This window comes from Lygodium microphyllum, chromosome 5, assembly GCF_053477565.2.
Source record: "Lygodium microphyllum isolate KBCC chromosome 5, Lygodium_microphyllum_v1.1.10, whole genome shotgun sequence".
In the NCBI taxonomy this organism is placed as follows: Eukaryota; Viridiplantae; Streptophyta; class Polypodiopsida; order Schizaeales; family Lygodiaceae; genus Lygodium; species Lygodium microphyllum.
The window spans coordinates 135,155,784-135,169,721 of NC_141139.1; positions in this window are offsets into that span (position 1 = coordinate 135,155,784).

Consider the following 13,938-nt stretch of genomic DNA (forward strand, 5'->3'; position numbering starts at 1 on the left):
ATTAGTCAAGGAGAAGAGACTCAAATTGTGTGACGCAAAGGTATGTCTTGCCATACAGGCATGGGGTGTCTCCTTGTATTCCATTTTGTAGTTGCTTTTGTAAAGGTCAACCTCCTCCAACAACAATAGTTTAACTTCTACCACAGGAGCCACAACCTCTAGCATGGCACCTACTACCTCTAGCACCACAATCAAGGTGCCTCGAGCCTAGTGTCTCCTAATGCAACAAGTATTTTGTGGAATGAACCATCACATAGAGAGGTCTGCCATGAGATGATTCTTTACTTGGATTTTGAAAACAATTCTATGTTCATTTTTGGGCAACCCCTATTTGCGCATGGTTCAAACCTTCACTAAACCATCTCAGAGACTGCCAAAGTAAAATTGTTGGCCGTTTTTGTAGACTCCAACTTAAGTTCCACATGTCATGTTGAGTGTGTCACTGGCATGCAAGACATGCAATTTGATAGCAGTCTTAGGTCCATCACTATTTAGATGACTTTGAAGAACCTTGGCTTCAAAATTTTTTGCCTATCTGAGCATGGAGGATTGTCTTTTGAGAGTTCAGATGCAGGCACAAGCAATTTTCAAGAAAAACACAATTTTTACTAATTTAAATACAATTTAGTCCATAGAATATGTTTGAATGTCTTATTGTTTTGAATATGTTACATTGGATCGTATATATATTCAATAGTAAATAACCACTAGTTTGGGAATTAACTCAATTATGAATAAACAAAGTTATGCTGTATAACATAGTGTAAAACGGGAAAAAGTGAGCCTATGGTAAGCCTCTTCTTATGACCTCTTATACGGAATACAATTCTCTCACAACCACATAGATAGTGGCTCTACAATGATACATAAAGCTTTGTTGGGCTAAATGCACAATGGTTGGGACGTTGGATGGAACTTATATTGTTTCAGAAACCTCCTTGGTCTACTATCTTTCACATAGCCTTCTCACGCTTCTTTTTAAACTAACCAGTCGTATTTTCTTTCTACCTATTGCAAAAGCAAAAAAATGCAAGATGAGTATTGAGATGTGATGAATTTATGGACTTACCTTCTTGCATTGTAGTCCTAAGCTTGAAGGCTTGATGTTAGTTCCATGATTCAAGTGTTTACTCCAAAAGCCACGGTTTAACTTCTCCATATTCACCTTGAGCATACCACCATTGAGAGAAGAAGACAAAGGAGAAGAAGAAAGAGAGAGCTTCATCTCATTAGGTCCCTTACTCTTTCACAACTCAATTCTCAATTGCATTCTCAACTCTACCTCTTACTACCAAGATGGGATGGAGAGAAGGAAGACAAGCAATGGAAAAGAGCTTCATCTCATCGAGTTCCTCACTCTTGCACATGCATACACACTCTCTCCTTCACCCCTAAGCAATGGTCGCACAAGAAGAATATAAGCAAAAGGAGCGATTGCTCTAGTTTATGCATACATGAATAGCTTGTTCCATTCATTTCCAAACCTTTTATACATGAAAGTTAGGGTTAAGGTTAGGGTTAGACCCCCTAAAAATTGAGGTTTCCACCACTTTTTGGCTATCCTATCTTCTTTTTGGGCTCATGACTGACTTCATTTAGAATACATTGTTGCAATACTCACATACTTTCTAGGTTGATGAATGCATCATAAAAAATAAAACCATTTGTACGAGATTGATAAGTTTGGGTCTTATAAAAAAATACATGTTCCCTATATAAAATTACAAGCGCCCAAAATAATTTAATCAAATCCTACAAAGTAATACATTTTTCAAGATAAAATCTGACGATATTTGACATTGCAATCACTCTTATTCACGAGAAGGTTTCACATTTCCCATGTGGGTAAAGGAGCTCTATTCCCTTATTTCTCCTTGTAGTGTTCAACATCATGAGCTTTTGTTTAAGAGGCACCACATATCTCGCTAGAAGTGGGTGTAGGTAAGGAGCAGTGGTTTCTCTCCCTTGTAGAAGCTCATGAATGTCATCATAATTCACAATGTGGAAAATCTAGTTGGAATTTTAGAACTTCTTATGAGTGGGTATCTCTTTATCTTTCCATGGTGATTTTGGACATTGAGTGAGAGAGTACTATTAGCTAATATGGTACTTTTGGTAATCCATACGAGCATGATCAAAAGCACTTGGGGAATAGTGATATTTAATCAACATGAGAGTAAGTACAATGAGAGAGACGAGCCTGATGAGATATTTTTTAATTAACAATCGCATTGCTATTGGATTTCGTGGGAGAAATGAGTGAGAAGAGTGTGTGAAGTGACCCTCACTCATGACTTCTAGCAACTCTTCAAACAATATGTAGTAGAAATGTTGTAGAGAGAATAAGGTGAGCCATGGAGCTACGGCCAATTCCAACGTTGATGTAAGAAGATATTGAGAGACTAAAAATTGAGCTATATATATCACAAGCATATTTGAATTACAACTTTGATATTGTGCTTCCAAGAGTTGAATATAATTATGCAAAGAAAAAATATGGTTCTTAACCTCAAGAAGGCAAAAACCACCCATCATGTTCCCAAAATTCCACCCCCTTTACCTACAACAATGGATGATGAAAGCTTGGAACTACTCAACAAGGAGTTTGTGGCCTCATAAGCTAGATCCAACATCATTGCCATTCTTAACTTTAAGACTCCACCAACTCTTATGAGGTTTCTTACCAATGTTGATTTTTCAATCATCTCACCAAAACATGCATAATCACTATTGGAAGATGGCTTGTCACCTTCTTGTGATCCTTTAGCAAGTCCCTTTTATATATGATTTTTGCCAAGCCAAGGAGAGCTTGCAAATGAATTTATTTATCTTTTGTTGTAGCTATTCTACCTCATCATATATTGCAATAGAACTTTTGGGTTGCCTTCTGGCTCCTTCACATTGTTCAAGCACTTGTGCTAGTCATTCTTGTGATTGCTTTGCTTCCTCAAAATTTTTCTAGTGTGGTTGTTTTGGATGCTCTTATGCAAGTAATTCATGTAGTTTTACTAGCTTCTTGAGGGTGATTTGCTCTTGTAGAGTCTACTCTAGCTGCTTTCTTTCCATTTTCTTGGTGATGGACTTTCTCTTCATCTACTCCTTTAGGTTTTTATTAATTATTTCATTACATTTTTCTCAATCGCCTGAAGGTCTTGGAAGAGGTCCTCATGCATGAATGTGTTTTCTTGTGCTCAACGAAGCTTGTAGGGATAGATTTTGGTCTCAATTTCAAGCTTAGATGGCTATTTGTTCAAGGTAACAGAAACTATTATGTCTTGTTCTAAACTAATATTTTCCAATCTCTCCACCTTTTTTGTCAACTATGTTATAGTAATTGCCAAGTCATGTAAGAGGGCAATGAGCTTCGATGGGAGGATGTAGGCAACATGTGGCACTACTATTGACTTCTTTCTCTTGATCAAGCTTGATTCTTGTTGGCTCCTAGCACACTATAATTTCTCTTCATATGCTTTTTAGGGAGAGGCATTTTTCTTTTCCATATTTTCCTTCAAGAACAACCTAATGGCATAGTCATCTTTTTTCTTCTCGAGTTCTAGCAATGTCTTTTTACCTTTGTTTAGATAATTCCAAGGCTACTCAAATCTCCACTTCCTCTTGAGGGTTAGTATTTTTTCCATGTCTCCTAGGGTCCTCTTGCTTAATTTTTGCTCAAGTGGCTTTTGTGGCTTGAGTTGCCTTTTGAGACCCCCTCTTATACATTTTTAAAATTCTTTGTTTGACGTGCTAAGACCTTGATGCTTTGCTTTGGATAGCTTCCTCCACACTAAATGAGGCATGTGCAGTGCTCATGGTCTCTCTAATGATACTACTAGAGTACCTCCAAAGCCTCATATGTCTGCTTTGAATTTTGCACCTTTCTTTATTGAAGGGAAGGATCTATTAGACTATCAAGGCAACTCTTAGAGCTTCATTGTGGTTTCTCAAATTGTCTCCAACAAGTAGTTATTGAGGATTTAAGTATGTATATTTTAATTTAGAAGATCCTTCTTCAGATGCTTGGATGCTCAAATACTTGGGGAATCTTGTCTTAAGGGCGTTGTTGCACAACCTAGAAAATATGGTGCAGAAATACACATGCTTTCATTTCGACCTCCTCTCCTATCTTATTTTGTACCTCATTCATATTTAGATAGGAGGCTCTCTAAACTCACTAACTTGAAAATCCTTTTAGTTAGATTGTATGTTACTTGTCTCTTTCTACGGCCAATGATGTTGCTTGGCTTCACCATGGATTAATCAATAATTGAGAATAAAACAAGAAAGAAACAAATTGCATGAGAGAAGAAAATTCAAAGACTTGCATGACATGAGAATGGGTACAATCTCCCCCCATGTATGGGTGACCACCTTCCTCGTGTAGGTATTTATAATATTTGAATAAGCTTTTGTGCCCAAAATACATTGAAAGCATCCTTTTTGTTTCTTGATTTTCCTCACTTTGCAATACTTGCTTTTGTGTAAGTGAATAAAAACACACGCTATTCTAATAGCTCTAAAAAATGATATTTTATCTTCTACAATAAATGCATCAAAATAAATCTATTGAGCATGTGTGCATGTAAAGTCCTTGTGCTAATAAGCACATACAAAATGTAATGCTTCTAATAAAAATTTTCATGTTGTAGAGCACATGAATTCTACGCATTAAATTGCACACTCTAGAAATAATAATTTCACTCAATTCTATCTAATTATCTACTCACCACAACACAAAACATATTAGTATCCTTCCATCTATCTGCTAAGCATAATGCGACCATTATCACATATGCACCTTATGCAACAAGTTGTTAACCCTCAAACGAACAAGGTGGAAAATCCAAAAAATCCAAAGCAGAAGACAAGGCTAAGGAAAAAGTGAAATGGAGGATGAAGGTGTGTGAAAGAAGAATTCGGAAACACAAGAAGTGCAAAATAGTCCCAAATCAAGGAGAAATATGCACAAGAAAAAGCACAAGTCAATAATTTTGTAAAAGAGCGCAAGGCGCACTAGGATTTATTTTAAGAGTGCCCAGGCTCTCACCCGTGAAAATTGTAAAGGTAGATGGGTGGTGGAAAGGAAGCTAGGAAGATAGGAGGACAATGGGAAAAAGGGCCTAGGTCATGACCGGCCATGTAGAAAAGGGGATAAGAGGATGACTGTCCAAAAGGGATTTAGGGCTTTGTATATAAAGTTGAAAAGTGAATGAGAAGCTCATTCTTGTGTGTGGTCAAAAGTAGTTATTCTCTTGTTCTTGCTCTTGTTATTGCTTGCTTGAGCTTGTGCTTGAGAGAGGGAGTGTGAGTGTGAGGGAGTGAGTGTGTGAGGGTGAGGGACCGTGGTGGAGAAGCTCTCCATCTTCTCCTCTCTTCTTTTTCTCTTCTCTTCTCTTCTCTTGTCTTGCTCGCGGCAATGGACAACAGGTTGGGAGTAGGGAGCATGGTTCTTGATGTAAGCGCATATGTCTTTTGCCTCACTCAAGACCCTACAATCCTAGATCTCTATGCTTCCTATCAGTACAACCCTGACTTCTTCAGTTGATTCCGTCCAAGCCTACGTGGCACAATTCCAAAACTATCTCTTGGTTCTACACTAGAGTCACCCAAACCTCCCGATCGAGAGAAAAACAACTCTAAATACAACACCTGCATTGATAAGAAGCGATGGAGGCATGTTTCAACAATGGGTAAGGACAAGAGCCTAGAGCAAATGCCCCGACCAGGAGCAACTGCCAATGCAATCAAATGAGGAGCTAAATAGAGGGGAATTAGCTAAAGAGCTAGACTCTCCAAAAAGAGAGGTAGTTGTATCCTCACAACCTAGCAAGGCTGTTTAGCAGGCCGCAGCTACGTCCCATGAGGACACATTGGAGGAAGAGAGGGTTGAGGCCCAACCAAGCACATCGACGACTGACTTAGTTCAGGGTCCAAAATATTTAAAGGATACACCTCAATTGCCCAAGAAAAAGAGGAGAAAACAACGAAAACAACTACAGCTACAAGTGATTGTAGATGCCACGAAGATTGAGACTACAAGTGCTGAAGAGCTGAGGAATAAAGCATCTAGTCCATCCACCAATGAACCCATTGCCAACTCTCCTGACAGGGGTGAAACCTCAGACACTTTCATGTGTTTTGAAAATCCAAAGCAACCATTACCATCAACGGTTGCTTGCAACGCTCAATCCACCGACAACAGAAGTCACATTGACCAATCAAGAGTGGATACAACACTGTCACAATAAGGTGACAAGACTATACCAGTCACATCCAAGGAGAACCATGACACAATAGCAACAAAGACTCAGGAGAAACATGAAAACCCCGATGATATAAGCAATCTTAGCATTGACCAATCTTGCTAATCTAGGCCCGACCCCCCCAGCTATGCTAAAGCCTAGAGAAACTCCTAGAACCTTGCATAAGATAGCAATCGAGCAAACCTTCATAGAACATAGAAGTGTCACAAAGTGCTTGACTGAGTTGGATGCTAAACTCAAATTATTCACATGTGTCTACATCCTAGCAGACATGGGCACATTCCCTAGGGAGCAGCTTGAAGAATACTTGCCATGTCCTCTATCTTGGGAAGAGCAAGAATATCTTAACAACCACTATGACACGCTCCTACATGAGTGCATGCAACTCATCTCTGATGAGGAGACTGACAAACTACACTTAACTATGACATTCAACGAAGTGATTTGCCAACCAAATCTCTTAGAGATAGAGCAACTAAAGCGACAATCAGAAAGTCAAAGTCAATTTGAAAAAAATTGGGTTGAAAACCGCGTTACTATGGCCGAACTGGGAGCCCAGATTATGACAGTCTCAGAGGAGCGATTGGCCAAATGGTGGTCTCAACGAGACCCAACCTATGTGGCACCAACTTCCTTTCGAGTACTGACTACCATTCAGGGTATGGACTTAGCCGGAACTAGCCAAGAGAACTCTCTAGTTGATAAGATTCTCATTGAGGAGGAGCTACATATTGCAAGTAGACTCGGACAAGGTACCATGCTGCTCGATGTTGCAAAATATTGTTGCTATTGAGTAGGCTGCTATGAGTATTAGATGCGTGTGCCACACTCCAGTACAATCTTGAGTTCTACAATTGGTTTTTATCCTCACGAAGTGACATGGATTCATAAATGTGTACATAAATAAACAATGAGTTTTGTGACTGTGTATAGATAATACCAACACACACAAGCAATGATAGTTAAGAGCAAGAAGAAAAGTTTGGGTTTGACAGGTTGAGCTCCTCAGGTCCCCCTCTCACCACACGTCTAGAAGTCGTGTGGCTGCTCCTACCTCCAGTTGGAGGGCATGTAGCCCTCATTGCCGCCATGGGATTGTAGAGGGATGAATATCATCACAGGGGCCATCCCTCTACAACAAATACTGCATGCCTCGCCTCATCCCTCCTCCTCATATGTGCTTGGTAATCCATTGTTTAATCCCTTTCATGCGAGTAGCTCTGTCCTGCCTCAGGGCCTAGCCCTTGGTTCACATTTTGTAGGTTCCTCAACAATAACTCGTCATGGAGCACCCCATGCCGCTGGCCTATAAAAGGAAGCTCTCCTCTGCTACTGCAGGAGGGAGCATCCGGTGCAAGCTTTGCCACCGGAATGCTACGTGCCCACCCTACACAGGTATTGGTCAAGATGAGGCCCAAAGCGGCATTGCCCAAGACACAGGCCAAACGCTCCACAAACCAGGAAGAGAAAGGCTCAAGGGAATGTCCGAAGGGTAGCGACCCCTAATGTGCATGCCCTCCCCAGACGCTCGAGCACCAAATGCTTGAAAGAGGAAAAGGAAGCTAAAATAAAGAATGAATTTGCTAAATTGTTTCAAAGCATTCTTGAAACGGTAGTGGCCAAGGACTACACCGTTTGGGTTCCAACCGATGTCTTCCCAGCCTTGCCTAATAAGAGCTCACCACTAACAATGCCCCAGTCATCTGGTCATTCAGACTCACCCCGCCTCATACAAATAGAATAGCCCCTATTTTGTACAAGATACTTACCAAGTGGTATCGTGCCATGACTTTTGTCTTTAGATGGTTAAAAGGGGCAAGTTTCCCAACTGTACAAACTTTCCTTACCTACTTCTAATATATTTCACATCTTTAACAAAAAAGATAATCAAGTGTCGGTGATATGCATTGAAGTCAACACCATAGGATTTAGATAATTGATGTCTTTTTGCATTGCACCTACTCATTATGATTGAAGCATATGACTTGCATGTACTCTCATGAGTTGTCAAGTGGATGTAGGACGACATAGATCTTTGTATGAAAGTGTTCAATGTCCAAGTCACCACAAGACCACCAACCCCACAAAGAGCCATGACGAAAACCTCTTTGCTAAAAGAGAAAATCACCATTGCAAATAAAGCACACATTGCATTTAAACATGGCCCACAACATAGGCATTGGCTAGTCTCTCTTTCTTGGCCAAACTCTACATCTGGCTTACTGTAGTTGCCACCTCAATTGTACCGATGTCTCATGTGTTACAAAGAGGTTTGCAAAATCTCAAGTGTATCTCCCCATCTCAATGACTAATCCTTTAGCACCGAGGCTAGTAACACAATCATCCTTGTAATATCCATTTTCCACAGCTCTTGGATCTCGATAGTTCTCAGTCCAAATGAAAGGCTGATCGTCTCAATGTATTGCATTGGTTGTATTCATTTTATTTAAAAAAAAAGAGAGAAAAGAAAAGAAAAGAAAATAAAATAAAAGAAAAAGAAAAGAAAATAAAAAAAGCACACACAATCACAATACAACACCTAGGGGTCCTCAAATTAGGTACATCCAATGACCTTGGTCGGCTGGCTCCGTCCCTAGTCCCCTAGCCCCTTACACATCCCCCACAATTGTTCAGGGCACATCAAGGGCAAGTCATATCGAGGGAGCTTGTCTCTAGACCTGTCACCTTGACCCATCTATACGATTCTTTTTTCGCGCTCCATCTCAATACCATTGCAATCAATAAGGGTAAGCAAGGCACGAAAGACCATGGAAAGTACACCGTATTCTTCAAACAACACAACTAGCCACTAGCTACCAAAAGTTAAGGTGTCAATAAGCTCAATTATACTACATCGTGTTGTCAAAATCACAAATGATGCCTCAACAAACCTTCGTGTGTACTCCTCAACATCGACAATTTTTCCGCCCCATTGAACCCTTGCTTCATCGACACATTGCTACGAGGAACTAGACCAATGGTCTTCTAACTACGTAATATCTAAGTATGCACGCGTACTCACATAATATCTGAACCACAACCTATACACAGTTTGGGTCCTCAAGTGTAGGCCATTACTCTCAGCTTGCTTAGAGTTTGTCGACTTGTCTCCCAAACTAATCAAACTGCATCTTGTGCACACAATAAGAAGACTAGCACCAACCCCTAGGGAGAGACCACCTGAGAGGTTTTCAATTGCAGGCATTGATGACTCCAATGAAAGTACCGATAGCTCTTCCTCACCACTCAACTCTGAACTCTCGTCCTTTCTCATCATGCAAGCCTGCCAACCCGTCATGTGCAAAATCCCCACAAACCAACACATGCACCAGCACTCTGTGCAATTTCCAACAACAAACAACCCTATCCCCAACTCCAATAACTCGACCACCAGCCACCGAGGCCACCAACATGCCCCCAACGACCTTCATTCACACCACCATCAAAACTCCTTCAACGCAAACCATAGATGTCCCTTCTATCCACGTCTTCGGTGCATGCCAAAGCCTACTACCTACGATGGTGAGTGCCATGGGACTGGCACTCTTCTAGGAGGGGGGTAATGTTAACTCTCAAATGAACAAGGTGGAAAATTTGAAAAAAATAAAGAAAAAAACAAGGCTAAGGAAAAAGTAAAATGGAGGACGAAGGCGCACCAAAGAAGAATCCGAAAACACAAGAAGTGCAAAATAGTCCCAAATCAAGAAAAAGCACAATTCAATACTTTTGTAAAAGAGCGCAAGGTGCACCAGGATTTATTTTAAGAGCATCGGGCTCTCACCCCTATGCAAATTGTAAAGGTAGATGGGCGGTGGAAAGGAAGCTAGGAAGATAGGAGGACAATGGGAAAAAGGACCTAGGCCACGACTGGCCATGTAAAAAAAGGGGATAAGGGGATGACCGCCCAAAAGGCAATTAGGGTTTTGTATATAAAGTTGAAAAGTGAATGAGAAGCTCATTCTTGTGTGTGGCCAAAAGTAGCTCTCCTCTTCTTCTTCTTCTTCTTGTTCTTGCTTACTTGAGCTTGTGCTTGAGAGAGGGAGTGTGAGAGTGTGAGGGAGTGAGTGTGTGAGGGTGAGGGACTATGGTGGAGAAGCTCTCCATCTTCTCCTCTCTTCTTCTTCTTCTTCTTCTTCTTCTTCTCTTGCTCGCGACAATGGAGCTTGGAGTGTGGAGCTTGAGGATGGAGCTCGCTTGAAGCTTGCACTTGGATCGTGGAGCTACTAGAGTGCTCAAGAGATGAGGCAACTCGATCAGGCATGGAGGTAAGCTCACTACACTCGTAGAGATGGATGGCGCATCGGCTATGTTAGAGGTAGCCATTAGTGCTCGGCTTGGAACGCTTGAACAATAAGCGGTCCGTGGGTCTTGGCGGTTGAGCTTGTACTCGCCCCTACACAAGTCATAGATCATGCGGCAAAGAAACAAAATTCATAATAATAAATTTTGATAAAATATCATCATAAAAATAATTCCATAACAGATGACATCCTCCATAAGTCATTGAATTACGGTAATTGTGTGTTAGTTGGCGCTTGTTGAGTGTTGATGGTAATGATACTTGTGCTACAATATTTCTTGTATGTTCTCAAGAACTCAATGGATAGCCTATGGTTGATGTTAGTATCAAACAAGTGTATATATTGATTGAGGCCACATCCTCCACAAGCTCCATGGTTTTAGTATATTTCTTGATTGCTTTGCCCAAATTTTGGAACTAATAAAACTGGATGTCCCTAGAAGGCATGATCAATGAATTTAAAAAAAATTCTACTTGCTCTGTTTAGAGGTGAGGTGAATTGGTACTTTATTTAGCTCAAATCTTGCATATAGCAAATTGATACTTAGAGTATCAATTAGAGACTCAAATATTACTATGAGTTTATCAGATTAGCTTTCCAATGTTGTCTTATAGTGTTATGCAAGCTTCCAAGAGCTAGTTTTAGTCATTCTAAGTCAAGAGGACATGAAATTCATAAGTTTTAAATACCTTTCTACAATTTACTACTACTCATAGGCTAAACTTATTGCTAATCAAATTTAATAATTGTCATTAGACTCTTTCATCTCAACAATGGATTACAAGGATTAATGGGTCATCTATTGTGCCAGGGTTAGTGAGGCTTTGAAATAAGAAAATGAGCTAGATACATTGCATAAAGGGCACATGGACTACAATCTATAGTGAAACTGATGGTGAGAGAGAGAGAGAGAGAGAGAGAGAGAGAGAGAGAGAGAGAGAGAGAGAGAGAGAGAGAGAGAGAGAGAGAGAGAGAGAGAGAGAGAGAGAGAGAGAGAGAGAGAGAGAGAGAGAGAGAGAGAGAGAGAGAGAGAGAGTGGAGAATGAACCAAACACTTGTATTGCTTACCTTCTTACACATTTTCATTGCAATAGTTGAGAGTACACATATATATATACAATAAAGGTGTGGATATGGTAGGTCTTCTTAGTGAAGTATCCTCCACATGTTCTAAATATATCTTATCTAGTTCTCCTAAATATCTAGATATTGTCTTCCTAGATATTCTCTAAGTACATGTTCATATGAGTACATAATATCATCATTCTAACATTTTCCCTTGCTAGAAATTGGCTACAACCTCCACATGTTCTAGATCTATCTTACCTATTTTCCCTAAATATCTAGATATTGTCTTCTTATTAGATATTCTCTAAGTACATGTTCATATCATCATTCTAACATTCCCCCTCTCTAGAAAAGGTTAACAATATATTCTAACATTCTTCCTCCCTTCTCAAAATAAAATAAGATTTTATTTTGCAGTATAAAGACTTTCTACCAATCATCTTGGCTATAAGAGTAGTAAGATTACAATGATGAGTATAGCATGATGACACCTTGTCCTTATTGTTGTAGAAGATATACATCAATCTTTACTTGCAATAATTTAAGGAATGTAAGTTGATGATGAAGATCTTAAGGTTTTGCTTGATGGATACCTTAATGAAGAGCTCATTTCCATAGTTTGCTTCATGATAGATTTGATGGGCTCATCATGTAGATATATTATGTATTTCAATTGGAGCTTGATAGTAATGGAGTGAAATAATAATGAGAGTATGTTTGTAGATGGAAATATGATTTGAATGTGACTAGATATTATGGTAAGATAGAGATTGATAAGGTGCTTGTGATTTGATGTTTAAGAAGGTTGCTGAAGAATACAGAAGTGTAAAGTAGCAAGTGATTAGTGATTGAAAATGAATTTCAAGCATGTTATCTTTGAAAGGACTCCAAGAGTTGAGCATAACATCTTTAGTAATAGCATACTTGATGTCAATGTGCTCCGTTATCCATATAAAGTATATTGTACCAATGTGCTCATGCATTTCTTTGTACTTTATCCATTCCTTTCCCCTTCTTTGGAAGGCCAAGATAGTTAGCCGATTTGAGAAAGATACAATTTGTAGATGATGTTTTGGGTAAGGTAGGAGGTAGACCATTTCATGATGATACTAAGAGAAAATTGGAAGAGAGAGTACTTGTGATCATTAAGTAGGTTGTTGCCATGTAAGATAAACTAATGATTGAGATTTGAGTATACAATCAGTGCAATAAGATTTTAGGAGGAAGGCAACTATGTGGATGGTTGGATAGGGTAGGAGAGATAGAAATGATAATTTGATGGATTGGGAGTTAAATAAACATAGTGTGGATGGAATGTGATGGTAGGATAACATCATGTGTAGGAATGTAGGATTGCACATTGAGAAGTAGTGATGTGATAATGAGGAACTCAAGGAGATAGGATTTCTGTGTGAACTTGGAAACATTGTAAGAAACTTGAATGTGTGCGAGCAAGTGAAGTGGAGTGTGTGTGTGTGTGTGACCATAAGAATATGAGGATATTGAGCCCATAGAGAGAGTGTAAGATAAGGATTGGGATGTGATATTGAAGTGGAGTTTAGATAAAGACTAGATATTGAGTGACAAATGTAAGGAAATAGGACAAAACTCAAAGATGTAAGAGAAGTGGAAGCAATGCACTTGATGAGGGAATGACCTTAAAGACTTGTAGAAATATCCAATAATAGTTGATGAGGAGCATTAGGAGTATCCACTGTCAAAAACTGAGAGAGTGACAAGGTTTTGCCATCTTTTTGCCACTAAATTACCACCCAAATGCCTTGCAAAAGAGAGAGGCCATAGACAATGCCTCCTTGGGCCTTGAGATGTTGGGTATAAAGGGTGTCCCCTTCTTCAATTGTTGTTCCAATTGAGATAGAGTCCTCTATTTTAGGATGCAGGAGGAGAGACTAACAAAGTTGACAAACATTATAGTAATGAGAGTTACCAAGAGAGCTAGAACATGCTGGGATGGATGAGTTGAGAGCATGAGAGCACAAAATGGAAGAGTCATGAGAGAGATATGGATATGAGGGGCCTTCAGCTAATAGAGGATTGGGATTTTCCATTAAAGAATTTTCTATGTAGTAAATACTAGACTTAATGAGGATACAAGAATGGAATGCATGATGTGATAGAAATATCTTGTGACAAAGACTTTAGATAAGGGAGAACATTTAGAGTTTAATGAAAGAGGAGAGAGTAAGTGTGTGTCAATGAGAGCTATCAAATGAGGCACATCAATACTATTGGTAGGGATTGAAATAGTGGAATAATTTGTGGATATTATGATAGAGAAGAAGATAAGG